We start from the raw sequence: 16,114 nt of genomic DNA on the forward strand, positions 1-16,114 counted from the left end.
CCCATGAGCTGCAGCATGCCAGGCTTCCCTGTCCTTCACCATCTCCCAGAGTTTGCTCAAACTCATGTCCATTGAATCAGCAATCCAACCATCCAATCATCTCATCCTCTATCGCTCTCTTCTCTGCCTGCCCTCAATCTTTATCAGCATCAGGGTTTTTTCAATGAGTTGACTCTTTGCATTACGTGGCCAAAGTATTAGAGTGTCTATATATATATGTGTGTGTGTGTGTGTGTTTCAGGGATTAGGAGACACCTTTAGAGGAACTTTATCCCATCTTCCCACAGACACCTGAAGCAGAGGGCTGATGTGATCTGGTTGACCATAGAGAACATGGTCTATAGGGGTGAGGAGAAGGGAAGATCAATGAAGCCATCACAATAGTGCAGAGGGGGGCAAAGGTACAGTTTACTTTGACTGCTGAGGTCATCATAGAGATGAGAGAGAAAACCACAATGATTGATTCGGACTACCGGCCAAACTGGTACGCTGACTCCCAGCTGAATACACTTAACTAGCCCAGCACCAATCTCTACAGAGACCACTTGGGTCTGCGTGGCTTTTCTGAAGGGAAGAAGCCTGGACTGGAAGAGAGAGAAACATCCTCTCCAGTGACATAGGCAGGGTGGGGACTGGTCCCGTCCGTGGGTGGTACTTGGGATAAAGGGCTGTGGGGGAATAAGGGACCAGACAGGGGATGAGTGGGGAAAGGGCTTTAGCAGTGATGGGGGAAATCTGGTCAAGTAAGTCGAAGAATGCACCACCACCCCAATCTCCCACCAAGGTATTGAGTCCTAACCCTGGAATGTGTAAAAAGTCACCTTCTTTGGAAAAAGACTCTTTGCAGATGTAATGAAATTGAGGATCCTAAGATAAAGAGATCACCCTGGATTACTATGGTGGGCCCTAAATGCTACCAGAAGTATCTTTATAAGAGAGACAAGGACATAACCCAGACACATAGGGGAGGCGGAGCAGAGATGGAGCAGAGAAGTGTGTGGCCACAAGCCAAGGAATGTCGACACAACGGCTGGGAGCTGAAAGAGGTGAGGAATGGGTTCTCCTCCAGAGCCTCCAGAGAGAGTGCAACCTGCCAACACCTTGATTTTGGTCTCCAGACCGGTGAGAGGACCGATCTCTGTTGTTTCAACCCACCCAGTTGGTGGTCATTTGTTATAGCATCCCCAAGAAATGAATCATCTGGTGGGGACCAGATCATAATGTAAAGTTTGACTCAGTTGCTGGTAAATTGACCAAACTAGAACTCTGAAAGCAAGCATTTCATTGTGGGCATGCCCCCAGGCAGGTGAGGTCAGAGATGAACTCCCCATTATCCCAGGAAACAAGATGAGAAGAAGCTAAGGTCACTCTGTCAGGGAACCCTGATGCCTTTAAACCCCTTCTATTGGCACTGCCCTCACCCCTAAAACTGCCTCTGTGAGTGAAGACTTCCTGTGGGGCCCCTGAAGACAGACAGCCCTGGCTCTGTATGGTTCAAGCCTGGGGACAACTTGCCTCCCCCGACAATACACCCACTTGGGGTTGGCTCAAACGCCTCTATGTCTGATGCTGCAGAGAGTGGTGGAAAGCTACAGAGAATGGACAAAACTCACAGACCATCTGTTCATCTTCTGTGTTTTGTGAATTTATTTTCAAATGTTAAGCATTTGATAGCAGTTGTCAGGCATTATCTCAAAAGCTACCATTTGGGTAAAGACGTTCTTTTAAAAATCCAGGAGGATCATTCAGAGATCAGTGATTCTCCAGGGGTGTGGAATCAGGGATGAGTTGTATTTTGAGCAACATCTTCAAATATTATCGTATAATTTTATAACCGGAAAAGGGAAATAAAATGTCTTGTTTCTATAATACAGACTTCAGGAAAGAAAGCTTGACCAAATCTTGCTTAAAAGGCTGTGTAGAAATGGAGGAATTTCTCAAACAAGAATCGCAGGGTCTGGGATAGGGGTTTATTGGAATTTCCTGGCCATCGTGAGTTTTTATGTGTATCAGAAAGGGACGCTTGTTGCTTTTTTTCAATAAAAGGATATGTTACCTTGACTTGATTCTCAGAATGCTTAGAAATGCTTCTAGAAGTACAGCCACCTAGAAAACAGTGTGTCTGTGGTTGTGAATGATGAGCAGAATGAACCAACTTCTGGGGGATAGATTTTGTTCTGCAGCTGGGAGACATAAGGGTGACCCCCCCAACTTCAGTACCTTCCAGCAGGAGCATCTATGCTAAGTAGGACTGTCCCTGGGTATCACGGAAATTACATAGCTAATTCCCAAAGCATGACCCTAGGCACCCATGACTAAGCCCTCTTGGCTAACATGACCATGAGAACTGAATACTGACCTCCTGGAACATGCTTTTCATTTCATTGATATAACTGCAGAAAACCTTGCCTCGGTTAAACTAAAGGGGTTACTGTAGAGTATGTGTGCATGCATGCTAAGTCACTTTAGTCGTGTCCGACTCGGTTAAACTCTATGGACTGTAACCTGCCAGGTTCCTCTGTCCATGGGATTCTCCCGGCAAGAATGCTGGAGTGGGTTGCCATTCCCTTCTCCAGGGGATCTTCCCAATCCAGGGGTTGATCCCGCGTCTCTGATGTCTCCTGCATTGGCAGATGGTTTCTTTAACACGAGTGTCACCTGGAAGCCCCACTATAGAGGAGTGGCAAAAACCCAGATCTGCATCCAGAGTGTTCAACTACCAGCTCTGCCACATACCAGCTGCATAACCTTAGAAAGTTACTTAGCCGTGTCTTCCCATCCTTAGGAGGGGTGTTGCATGTGTGAGTCACTCAGTCAAGTCCGATTCTGCAGTCTCATGGACTGTAGCCCGCCAGGCTCCTCTGCCCGTGGGATTCTCCAGGCAAGAATACTGGAGTGGGTTGCCATTCCCTTCTCCAGGGCATCTTCCAGACCCAGGGATCAAACCTGGTTCTCCTGCACTGTGGGCAGATTCTTTACTGCCTGAGCCCCTAGGGAATTCAATAATAATACTCTCCCTTAGAACTGTTGTGGAGATTGAATGAGATAGTACCTAGAACTTAGTATGTTTCATTTATGTGTTAGCTATTATTTCCATTATTACAGGAGCCAGGCAGCTAAGGCAAATGCCTGAAGCATTCCAGGAGTGGGGTAATTGGGAGTGTTGTGAGCCAAGAGTACCTGATCTGGAGAGTGCCTTGTTCTATTTGAAGTGAGCAGCCACTACATCCTCTCCAAGAGACAACCTGCAAGGATGCAGCCATATTTTTCACCCCTTAGAAGAAGCTATAAATCTATATTTTTATCTAAAAAGAAATAAGGGCCACTAATTCTAATTTCTTGAAACTTTCTTTATGACTCCATGGACTGAAACCCACAAGGTTCCTCTGTTCATGGGATTTTCCAGGCAAGGAGTGGGCTACCATTTCCTTTTCCAGGGGATCTTCCTGACCCAGGATCAAACCAGCATCTCTTGCATCTCCTGCATTGCACATGGATTCTTTACCACTGAGCCACCAGGGAAGTTTGAAACTCTGGACTGTGCAAATAAAATATGCCCATTTAATGCATACGTCAGGCAGGCTACAGGCCTGAAACCTCAAATGTACAAGATCAACAGATGCCCATTTTCAGCTCTTTTAAAAGGCTTCTAAGGATATCTGGCGGAGAGAGTATTTCATCTTTCATTATTATTTACAATATAATAATTTAGCACTTGCAATATGCTAAGCCCTATCATAGGGCTTTATAATGATAATTCAATTCTCACAACAACCCTATAAGGTAGGTACTATTATTCTTGCCATTTTATAGTGGAAAAGACTGGAGCTCAGAGGATGAGTAACGTGCTCTAGACAAAAGAGCAAAAGAGAAGGTGGTTGAACCAGATTCTGAACGCAAGCTGGCTTTTAAAAATTTGTTACAAATCGCATGAAATATGTAAAACCCACACAGAGCTGTCACCAAAATGTGTATTTATAATAGTATATATCATTGAGTGATGTTGGGGTTAGCAGGACCATGAGAGGACCCCAGCGAACAGAGCTCTGTAGAGCCTTGTCGTGTAGACGGAGTTGATTGTGCCCACCGGAAGTCAGTACATGGTCCCTGAACCGTATTTGTAATTGGTCTGCCACTAAATTAATCACATAGATGATGGCAAACCGTTATAGAGCACTCACCACAGGTCAGTCCCAGTTCTAAACATCCTGTGAATATTACCTAACCCCAGTGAAAGTGAAAGTATTAGTTGCTCAGTCATGTCTGATCTTTGTGACACCATTGACTGTCGCTCACCAGGCTCCTCTGTCCATAGAATTCTCCAGGCAAGAATGCTGGAGTGCATTGCCATTCCCTTCTCCAGGAGATCTTCCCCATCCAGGGATCAAACCCAGGTCTCCCACATTGCAGGCAAATTCTTTAACATCTGAGCTGCCAGGGAATCCCTAATGAGAAGGATACTATTCCTATCATGTCCATTGTATGTGGAGAAAGGTGAATCACAGAGAGATGGATCCATGTGTCCAAGTCTACACAGCCACGAACTGGGGCAGAGTTTGAATCCAGGCTGTCCAGTTTCTCCGTCTATGCTCTTGGCTACTCCATTTCGTCCATATATCAATTAACAATGTCAATTACCTGTAATTATCTCCACTGCAAAAATGTCCATGAGCAAGAAAGAACATAGCATCAAGAGAGAGATTTAGCATTAAGTTGCAGACAAAACTGAACATTGGAGGTGGTGGGGGGGAGATGTAGTATACTTTATAATGATGACAATACCTAGCTTTGGGAAGTGGCGATTATCCCTAGGTTCCATCGGTGTTAAGTTTATGATCACCTCATAGAAACTGTAGGAGCTGGATGTTATTATTTAACTCATTTTATAGATGAGAAAGCTGTGACTCAGTGATGGCTTGAATAAGGTCACACACTGATAAGTGGTCAAATGAGGGCTTGAATACAGGTCTATTGAATTCTACAGCCTCAGTGTTTAAGCCTCACATTAAAATGTTCAGGCAGTTGTTTCTTCCAGAATGACTTCTGTGTAGGGAGGTGGAGAAAACTAGAATAAGGACTAGTTGTTAATCAGCCATGGAGTAACTTCCATGGAGTTTCCATAGAGAGGTCCACATGACTGAGCATTGCCTGACACCCCTCAGACACCCTGCACCCTGAAACCAGAGGATCACGGACCCTCCCTTATCCCTCTGGCTAAATGTGAAGAACATCCTTCTGCCTTGTTACGTCCTGGATCCCCAAACCTGGGTGTTGAACTTATATGTGGGACCCTCTTCTGTTTACAAGTGGCAAAACACATCTCGAAGTGGAGTAATTAGAAGAAAAAGAATCATTTGTTTGTTTGTTTGTTTATGTAACTAGAAGAGCCTTGAGCTTTCTGGCTTCACCTACAGATGGGTCCAGGGACTCATGCAAATCAGAAGCTGTCCCTTTCTACCTACATCTAATTTTCTTCATTTTCTTGGTGGCCCCCAGAAGCTCCAATCACTACCCCCAGAGCTCAGTAATACCAATGAGAGGAAAATTTAATTTTTCTAATAGCCCCAATAAAAACTACAAGACTGAGTTTTACTGACTTGGCTTCAATAGCCATCTCTAACTTAATTATCTTAGCTAGAGGGATAGACATCGTGTTTACTAAGCCTGGGTCACATGCTCACCCCTGGAGTTCTTTTGAATCGCACGGGGGGGTGTGGCTTCCCAGAGGAAAATGGTGCTATAATTTCTTAAAATTTGTTTAATTAATTATTTTGTTTTATTTTTGGCTGTTCTGGGTTTTTGCTGTTTCACCGGCTTTTCTCTAGCTGTGTTGAGAGGGGTCTACACTTCATTGCAGTGACTCGACTTGCAGAGCGCCAGCTCTAGGGTGCATGGGCTCAATAGCTGCAGCACAGGCTTTGCTGCCTCTCGGCACGTGAGACCGTCCTGGCCCAAGGATCAAGCTCGTGTTCTCTGCACAGAAAGGTGGAGATTCTTACCCTTTGGACCACCAGGGAAGCCTGGTGATATAATTCTTAAAAGAAAGGGAAATGGGGTCTGGGAAATAATAACAGGTGTCTAGTAAAAGTTCAGACCATACAGTCACTTACTTCTGGACGCTAAGATTATAGGCACACATCCATCTAGTCCCTAATGCATTACCTGCCTCACTCGTTTTTTTTTAATTAATTTTTTTTTATTGAAAGATAATTACTTTACAGAATTTTGCTGTTTTCTCTCAAACCTCAACATGAATCAGCCATAGATACAGATATATCCCCTCCCTTCTGGACCTCCCTCCCATCTCCTTCCCCATCTCACCCCACTAGGTTGATACAGAGCCCCTGTTTGAGTTTCCTGAGACATACAGCAAATTCCAGTTGGCTATCTATTTTACGTATGGTAATGTAAGTTTCCATGTTTTTCTTTCCATATGTCTCACTCTCTCCTCTCCTCCCCTCTCCCCATGTCTGTAAGTCTATTTCCTATGTCTGTTTCTCCATTGCTGCCTTGCAAATAAATTCTTCAGTACCATTTTTCTAGATTCCATATATATGCTTTAGTGTACGACATTTATCTTTCTCTTTCTGACTTACTTAACTTTGAATAATAGGCTCTAGGTTCATCCACCTCATTAGAACTGACTCAAATGAGTTCTTTTTATGACTGGGTAATATTCCATTGTGTTTATGTACCACACTTCTTTATCCATTCATCTGTCGATGGACATCTAGGTTGCATCCATGTTCTAGCTATTGTAAATAGTGCTGCAATGAAGAGTGGGATACATGTGTCTTTTTCAAATTTGGTTTCCTCAGGGTATATGCCTAGGAGTGGGATTGCTGGGTCATATGACCTACCTCACTTTTAATGGAAGGTTCTCAGTGTCTCTGAAGCCTATAAGAAAGGCAATAAACTTGTTTGCTAGCATATGTATGGACAATTCCCCTTCTGGAAAGAGCAATATTCCTCATGGTTCTATCCATCTGTCATTCTCAGCCATATGGTTTAGGCAGGGCTTATCCACCAAATACTTCAAGCACAAATCTAAACCTGTCTTATACCTTAGGCCATATGATTGGTTCTGAGATAATTGCATGATTTGATTCTTACTAGAGTCATCATATCCTGGGCATTCAAAAAAGAAAGAAAGAGAGACTGCGGGGAAAGAAAATCTTTCTTTTCAGCAGGGGTTTGTGAAAGGGTCGGTTGTTGGCTGGGAGAGGCTAAAAGCCACCTTGCCAATGGAAGGAATAGTTCTGGCCCCCAGATGATACCAGAGCTGAGAGATAGAATTTGAGCCCCTGGACCCAGACATACTCCATTTAAGCTAACTGATCACTATCCTTTTCTTTTGTGAATTAAACCAATTTGAAGTGGATTTTCTGTCGCGGGCAACTAAAAAACACCTACTCAACTGCTACTGAAAGTGAAAGTGTTAGTTGCTCAGCTGTGTCCAGCTCTTTGCAAGTCCATGGGTTGTAGCCTGCCAGGTTCCTCTGTCCATGGATTTCTCCAGGCTAAAATACTGGAGTGGTTTGCCATTTCCTTCTCCAGGAGATCTTCCCTATCAGGGATCAAGCCCAGGTCTCCCACATTGTAGGCGGATTCTTTACCATCTGAGCCCCCGGGGACTGCTACTACCTGGATTCAAATAGCAGCCCTGCCATTTTTACAAACTATATCATTTGGGTAAACCTCTTAACCCCTCTGATCTTCCATTGCCCCCTCTATGGAGGGGAAATCTTTCTCTTGTGGGACTTCAGTATAGTAACTGAGGTTATAGCTGGTTAATACTGAGCACAGTTTTGGGAACACCATGTGTGCATCATACATGTAAGTATTATTGGTGTTGGAAAAGCTGGAAAAGCCAAAATAAGTGTGATGGAAACTAAATTTGAGTGTCTATCAGGGCCTGGAAAATATTTGATGTACCTGAGCTGACTCAGTTCAGCTCAGTTCAGTCGCTCAGTCGTCTCCAACTCTTTGCAACCCCACGGACTGCAGCACGCCAGGCTTCCCTGTCCGTCACCAACTCCCAGAGCTTGCTCAAACTCATGTTCATCGAGTCGATGATGCCATCCAACCATCTTATCCTCTGTCCCCCACTTCTCCTCCCGCCTTCAATCTTTCCCAGCATCAGGGTCTTTTCCAAGGAGTCAGTTCTTTGCATCAGGTGGCCAAATTATTGGAGTTTCAGCTTCAGCATCAGTCTTTCCAATGAATATTCAGGACTATTCAGCTGAGTTGGCTGGACACAGATAATAGGGAGTGCTGGAGACACTGGAAGGGCAAAAGCCTGATTCAAAGACATTCGAGCTTTAAATTTTAAAATCTCTGTGAGGGACAAGCAAAATAAAGGCAAGAGCTACAAGCTCTCCAACCTCCAGAAAACAATTGTGACACGAATGTTTCAGATGAGACCACAGCTATGAGACAGGAGGTCTGGTTGCCCAATTTCAAGTGTTTCGGTGAATTTCAGATCTTGAAAGCAACATGATGCCCCCAACCTCAATGTTCTGACACCCTTCCCAAAGCAAGAGCACTGAAGGGCCCCTGGAGTTCAGGCTTTCCTTAATTTCAAAACCGAACATGACCACTCTTTATTTTTAACCATCCCTTCCCCTCGTCTATGCCTTCAAGCAGCTTTTCTGGGGAGGGAGTGTTTGCGCCCACACTGGCAGATCTGAGTCCCTGGCCACGCGCCGGCTGCGATGGGGCTGTTGCCATGCCCACCCACCCCAGCAACCTGGAAGCCAGCCTTTAGAGGGGCTCACTTGAGAGCTGCAGGAACTATGAGGAGAGTGGAACTCAAAAGTGCTAGAAGTGACCCAGGTGTGGGCGAGGTGCCCTCCACGCTGGCTCACTCCTTTGATAGGAGCATGCTTCACGTCTGGTTGGAGCGTCTGGAATAATAAAGGACTCAGAGGAGGACCTGGAGCTTATGGTACTCATCATCACATGGTAAATGCTCCCCATGGACCAGCACTTGTCACGTGTTGTACTTTTTATCACTTTAGCCTAACAGGGAAGGAAGCCCAGAGAGGTTCACAAACTTGCCCAAGTCACACAAGGCTCATTGGTGGGAGAGCCAAAATTTGAATATCGAGGCTATAAATCTAGCACTTTAACTTCATCACCATACTGTAATGCCAATCATTATAGTTAATCTTAACCTTTTGGTTGAGATCAAGCGTAGTATGGAGGCTTCCCTCGTGGCTCAGTGGTAAAGAATCCGCCTGCAGATGGAGGAGACACAAGAGACGAAGAGTTCGATCCCTGGGTTGGGAAGATCCCCTGGAGTAGGAAATGACAATCCTCTCTAGCATTCTTGCCTGAAAAATTCCAGGAGCTTGGTGGGTTACAGTCCATGGAGTTGCAAAAAGTTGGACCTGACTGAGCACATACTTTTATAACGTTCTCTTTACAGAGAAGGAAGACCAGAGAGGTTGACAAACCTGCCTGAGTCACAAGGCTGATAGGTGGAAGAGCCAGAATTTGAACGTCGAGGCTATAAATCTAGCACTTTAACTTCATCACCATACTGTAATGCCAGCCAGGAGACAGAATGCACTGATGAGCTGACATGAATTTTCTGAGCCCTTTGACAATTGCATTTATTTTTGCTAATTGTTAGAATCATCTGATCCATACATGCATTTCCTCTCAATATGACTATCTGATGGTCTTAAATGTTGACATGACACATGTTAAATGACGCATGTTGACAGATTCTTCGACATCCCTCCCATTGACAGATGGAACTAATTTCCCTCCTCTTGAATATGGGCTAGCTTCTAATGGATACAGTGAGGTAATGGAAGCAATGCCTTGTGGTTTCCGAGGCTAGGTTAGAATATAGAACTTTTGCCAGGCTCCACATGTCCTGGGATGCCCACTGGGACCCAGCTGCCATGCTGCATGGAAGCCCAGGCCACTCAAAGGCCACACGGTGGTGCTCCCTATAGAAGCCCCCTCTCAGGTTTTAACTCTCAGCCAGCATTAACCATCAGAGGTGCAGATGGGAGAGACTTTGCTATGATTCCAGGCCCAACCACCCAACTGCAACCAGAGATGAACCCTGAACAAGAACCACATAGCTGATTCAGTCAATTCCCAGAACAGTGAGAGACTATAATAAATGATTGTCATTAGGAACAGTTATTGTGAATTAGTTCCTTAAAAAAAAAAATAGATCCATTCTTGGGCTCTGGCAAAAATTAAAATTAAATTAAAAATGAGCTTCTTGACTTGCATGATTTGATTACAAACAGAATAAACTCCAATCCTACAAAATCACATCTGGGCAACTCTCCACCTACCTTTCTGACAGTGCTTTTAAACAATGAGGACAACAACGATGATGATGAAGATAATTTGTGCCTTTCGTCCTTGAGAGTTTGTGTGTGTCACACAGAGAGCAAAGTGATTCAGTTAGATATCTATCTATGCTTTTTCAGATTTTTTTCCCTTGTAGGTTATTACAAGATAGTGAATATGGTCTCCTATGCTACACAGTGTGTGTACATGTGCTCAGTCGCTTCAGTTGTGTCTGACCCTTTGTGACCCTCTGACTGTAGCCCACCAGAATCCTCAGTTCATGGAATTCTCCAGGCAAGAATACTGGAGTGGGTTGCTATGCCCTCCTCCAGGGGATATTCCCAACCCAGGGATCGAACCGTGTCTCCTGCAATGCAGGCAGATTCTTACTGCTGAGCCACCCGGGGAAGCCCATGCTCTATAGCAGGTCCTTCTTTATCTATGTTATATATAGTAATGTGTAACTGTTAATCCTAAATTCCCAATTTCTTCTTCCACCCTTTCCCCTTGGCAACCACAAGTTTGTTTTCTATTTGCTATTTAGTTGCTCAGTCATGTCCGCAACCCGTGTTTGTGACCCCGTAGACTCCAGGCTTCCCTGTTCTTTGCTATCTCCCTGAGTTTGCTCAAACTCATGTCCATCGAGTCAGTGATGCCATCCAGCCATCTCATCCTCTGTCGTCCCCTTCTCCTCCTGCCCCCAATCCCTCACAGCATCAGGGTCTTTTCCAATGAGTCAACTCTTCACACCAGGTGGCCAAATTATTAGAGTTTCAGTTTCAGAATCAGTTTTTCCAAAAAGCACCCAGGACTGATCTCCTTTAAGATGGACTGGTTCGATGTCCTTGCAGTCCAAGGGACTCTCAAGAGTCTTCTCCAACACCACAGTTCAAAAGCATCAATTCTTCGGCACTCAAGTTTCTTCACAGTCCAACTCTCACATCCATACATGACCACTGGAAAAACCATAGCCTTGACTAGGTGGACCTTTGTTGGCAAAGTAATGTCTCTGTTTTTAAATATGCTATCTAGGTTGGTCATAACTTTCCTACCAAGGAGTAAGCATCTTTTAATTTCATGGCTGCGGTCACCATCTGCAGTGATTTTGGATGTACTCTGCATATAAACTAAATAAGCAGGGTGACAATAGACAGCCTTGACATACTCCTTTCCCAATTTTGAACCAGTTTGTTGTTCCATGTTTGGTTTTAACTGTTGCTTCTTGACCTGCATACAGGTTTCTCAGGAGGCAGATAAGGTGATCTGGTATGCCTATTTCTAAGAATTTTCCACAGTTTGTGGTGATCCACATAGTTAAGGGCTTTAGCATAGTCAATGAAGCAGAAGTAGATGTTTTTCTGGAACTCTCTTGCTTTTTCTATGATCCAACAGATGTTGGCAATTTAATCTCTGGGTCCTCTGCCTTTCTAAATCCAGCTTGAACATTTGGAAGTTCACGGTTCACATACTGTTGAAACCTAGCTTGGAGAGTTTTGAGCATTACTTTGCTAGCATGTGAGATGAGTGCAATTGTGCGATAGTTTAAACATTCTTTGGCATTGCTCTTCTTTGGGATTGGAATGAAAACTGACCTTTTCCAGTCCCGTGGCCACTGCTGAGTTTTCCAAATTTGCTGGCATATTGAGTGCAACACTTTAACAACATCATCTTTGGGGATTATAATTAGCTCAGCTGGAATTCCATCACTTTCACTAGCTTTGTTTGTAGTAATGCTTCCTAAGGCCCCCTTGACTTCACACTCCAGGATGTCTGGCTCTAGGTGAGTGAGCACACCATCGTGGTTATCTGGGTCATTAAGACCTATTTCGTACAGTTCTTCTGTGTATTCTTTGAAATTCTTCTCAATATCTTCAGCTTCTGTTAGGTCCATACCATTTCTGTCCTTTATTGTGTTCATCTTTGCATTGAAATATTCCCTTGGTATCTCTAGTTTTCTTGAAGAGATCGCTAGTCTTTCCCATTCTATTGTTTTCCTCTATTTCTTTGCATTGTTCACTTAAGAAGGTATTTTTATTTCTCTTTTCTATTCTTTGGAACTCTGCATTCAGTTGGATAGAACTTTCTTTTTCTCCTTTGCTTTGTTTTCTATGTCTGGAGTCTATTTCAATTTTGTAAATAAGTTCATTTGTATCACTTTTAAAATTCCATAAATAAGTAATATCATATCATGTTTATCTTTTCCTGACTTACTTCAGTTAGTATGATAATCTCTAGGTTCTCCCATGTTGATGCAAATGGAAGTATTTCATTCTTTTTTTATGGCTGACTTATTCACTTCTAAAATGGAAATAAAAACAATCCCTGTCTAGAAATAAATATAACAAGGAGTATGCAGAATGTATATTAAGGAAAAATAAAAGTTAATTAAGGGAATTTAAAACAAGATCAGATGAATGGAATTAAAGAATTATTTAATAATATCAGTTCTGCCTAAATAAATACATGGGTTTGATACATTTCTAATAAACATCCCCATTTCAATTTCTTTTGTATTTGTTATGTTTGTTTTCCTCTAATGGAGAAGGAGAAATTTGACAAAGTGACTCTAAAATTCATCCAGAAGAATGAATGGGCAAAATAGCCAAGAATAACCTAAAAGTGAAGAGTAATTAGGGAACATGCTGAATACAGATATTAAAATAAACTGTAAAATTTCAATGATTAAAATAGCGTAGTACATAAATATTGAAACATAGATCAATGGAACAGAGCAGATAACTCTGAGACAATCTTTCATGTATATGACTTTATTAGATAATAAAAGTGGCCATCCAAGATTATAGAGAAAAGAAATATTCAGTGACACTGGGACAATTGATTAATATTGGGGGTAAACAAAGCAAAATTGAATCTTTATCTCATTATACATCAATGTAAATTCCAGATTGATTAAAACATATAAAGTAAAAGTTAATTGAAACTAATAAACAATCTAGGTACAGTTCTGAGTAAGAAGTCAGCTTGATCACTTGATCATAGGCATCTAATAAGTACCTGCTCCTCCTTTCTCCTTGATTCTCCTGTTGAAATATACATATTTATATATGTATTAATATATATCTGCAGTGCGTGCATGCTCAGTGTCTGACTCTTTGCGACCTCATGGACTGTGAATGGAATTTTTCAGGCAAGAATACTGGAGTGGGTTGCTGTTTCATTCTCCAGGGCCTCTTCCTGACCCAGGGATCAAACCTTTTGCCTCTTGAGTCTCTTGCAGTGGCAAGCAGCTTTACCACTGTGCCACTTGTGAAGCAAATATAATATATATATATACACACACACACACACATACATGCACATGTATATATATGTATACTATATATATTTATATATGTTAAATTTTATTTTATCAAAGTATAGTTGATTTATAACATTATGTTAATTTCTTCTGCACAGCAAAGTAGTTTGTATTCTTTTCCATTATGCTTTCTCACAGGATATTGAATATAGTACTTTGTTTACCCATCCTATATGCAGTAGTTTTCACCTGCCAGTCCTAAGTCCCAATCCATACCTCAACCAGCCCCCCTCCACCTTGACAACCACAAGTCTCTTCTCGATGTGTCTGAGTCTGTTTCTGTCTCATAGATAGGTTCATTTGTGTCCTGTTTTTTCTTTTTTAAAGATCAAGGGTAAAGCTTTATCTGTGCTGACAATTACAGAGGACTGCGGTCCATATATTTGAAACTTTAAAATATTTATTCCCAATGTGATATGGATGAGATGAAATTTAAAACTGGATCTTTGGTGATGTTGGAGATAACTAGAAAAAAAAAAATGCTTAGTTAATCTAATCAAGGAGAGGAAGAAAGACAGGTGTCATTAGGAGTAAGCAAAACCAGAATTACAGTTAAGAAAAATAAGTTTAAAATGCAGAACACATTATGTATAACTTCATATTGATAAATTAGAAAATTTGGATGAAATAGATTATATTATAGAAAAACATATATGGGCCAAATAATTGATTCCAAAGGGAGGATGAAAAGATCTGACTAAAGGGAATTCCCTGGCGGTCCAGTGGTCAGGGCTCCGCATGTCCACTGCAGCGGGCATGGGTTCCATCCTTCCATCCTGGTGGGGGAACTGAGGTCCCACAAACCAGCAGCATGGCAAAAAAAAAAAAAAATCATCTGAATAATATACAAAGCCATGGGGGAAATTGAAAACCTAGATAACGACCATGGGCTCAGTGGATTCCATGGGTGAGACCATACAGTTAAACAAACCGGAAGGGGTTGGCAGCATCTATACTTCCCCGTCTCTGTTTTGGTTAAGCCAGCGGTCCAGCAGGAGCCAGGCAGGTGGCCTAGGAATGACACAGGTGGAGGACCTTAGAGAGGACTAGAGACTAAGTCTCACTAAAGGAGCAGATGCTACTCCTCCAACCAATGGCAGCCTGGAATGTGGGCCCACAGTTTAACTCAGCGCAGCGCAAATTGTAAAAACCAGATGGGGAAGAAAACCGTCAGCAGGCTGAACAGAACCTATGATCTACCAATTTGCAAGTTCTCCTGGAAATGTCATAAATACATAGGATTTACGAAGAGACGACCTCTATACCATTGTCTGGAATCATTTTGAAAACTGTTTCTCAGAAGAGGTGATTACCCCCCATCAGTGCTTCAGGGTGGGACATTTTGCTGAACAACTTTGGGTCGGCACTGAGGCAAGTCAATTGAATAAGATAAAACAAAGATTTCATCTTTTGCCTTAACCTGTCCAACTCTTGGCTGTGACAAAGGAAGGCTAGATAATTCTGGAAAAAATATAATTTATTCATTCATTTAATCAACAATTACGTATTAAGCACCTACTGTGTGTCATGTGCTATTAATATTGTAAGCATGGGGATACAGTAGTGTAGAGTCAGAGTTGTGGTCTTTCCAATAATCATATGCAGATGTGAGAGTTGGCCCATAATGAAGGCAGAGTGCCAAAGAATTGATTTCTTTGAACTGTGATGCTGGAGAAGACTCCTGAGAGTCCCTTGGACAGCAAGGAGATCAAACCAGTCAATCCTAAAAGAAATCAACCCTGAGTACTCACTGGAAGGACTGATACTGAAGCTGAAACTCCAGTACTTTGGCCACCTGATATGAAGACTAGTCTCATTGGAAAAGACCCTGATGCTGGGAAAGATTGAAGGCAGGAGGGGAAATGGGCAACAGAGGATGAGATGGTTGGATGACGTCCCTGACTCAGTGGACATCAGTTTGAGCAAACTCTGGGACATAGTGAAGGACAGGAAATCCTGGCATGCTGTAGTTCATGGAGTTGCAAAGAGTTGGACACAATTGAGCAACTGAACAACAAAAAGAGTAGTGAATAAAATAGAACAATTCTCTGCCCTCAGTGAACTTTATGTTCTAGAGTTTGTGAAAAATTAACAATGGGCAAAACTCAGGGTTTTCTGGTCAGTTTCAATGTTAAGAACCTTAGTTTTGTGAGGAGTACTCACTTCTAGGCATTCAAAAGCCCAATGCAGAAATAACATGAGACCTGGGACTTGCTTCAAAATCAGTCAGTGGGGAGGGGCAGTTAATGGGACATAGAGATGAGACAGGACTGGCCATGGGTCGACGGCTCTTGTAGTTTGCACAAGGGCATTCATTCATCTGCTATACATTCCTCCCAATTTTATATGCTGGAAATTTTTTCATAGTGGAAAGGTTTTTAAAGTCCAATTCAGTTGAAGTCAAACATGAACTCCGCATTCAATTCCAAGTCTTCCCTGTCTCCAGCCCCAGCCTGACCGTGAATGGAGGTGCTC

Source organism: Odocoileus virginianus, chromosome 33 (genome assembly GCF_023699985.2).
Source record: "Odocoileus virginianus isolate 20LAN1187 ecotype Illinois chromosome 33, Ovbor_1.2, whole genome shotgun sequence".
Classification (NCBI taxonomy): domain Eukaryota; kingdom Metazoa; phylum Chordata; class Mammalia; order Artiodactyla; family Cervidae; genus Odocoileus; species Odocoileus virginianus.